This window comes from Mastomys coucha, unplaced genomic scaffold (genome assembly GCF_008632895.1).
Source record: "Mastomys coucha isolate ucsf_1 unplaced genomic scaffold, UCSF_Mcou_1 pScaffold18, whole genome shotgun sequence".
Taxonomy (NCBI): domain Eukaryota; kingdom Metazoa; phylum Chordata; class Mammalia; order Rodentia; family Muridae; genus Mastomys; species Mastomys coucha.
The window spans coordinates 48,124,618-48,124,819 of NW_022196900.1; the positions used below are offsets into that span (position 1 = coordinate 48,124,618).

Here is a 202-nt window from a genome sequence, read left to right on the forward strand (position 1 = left end):
TTTTTTTTTTTTTTTTTGGTTGGGTACTTGAATATTCGTATCAAATGGCCAGTGGTTCTCAGCATAGGGTCACTGGGCCAGTGTCTCAGCATTGTCTGGTGCTGATTTAGAAAGGGGAAATTCTCTGTATATACTGGATGTTAGCCCTCTATCAGATATAGGGCTGGTAAAGATCTTTTCCCAATTTGTTGGTTGCCGTTTT

At 40.1% G+C, this 202-nt stretch overlaps 1 protein-coding gene across 2 annotated transcripts in view; it reads left to right on the top strand.

Moving 5' to 3' along the window:
* The window catches only part of Focad (focadhesin), a 305,147-nt gene that overhangs the window by 291,884 nt on the left and 13,061 nt on the right, over positions 1 to 202 (top strand). The gene's annotated exons all lie outside the window — the stretch shown is intronic.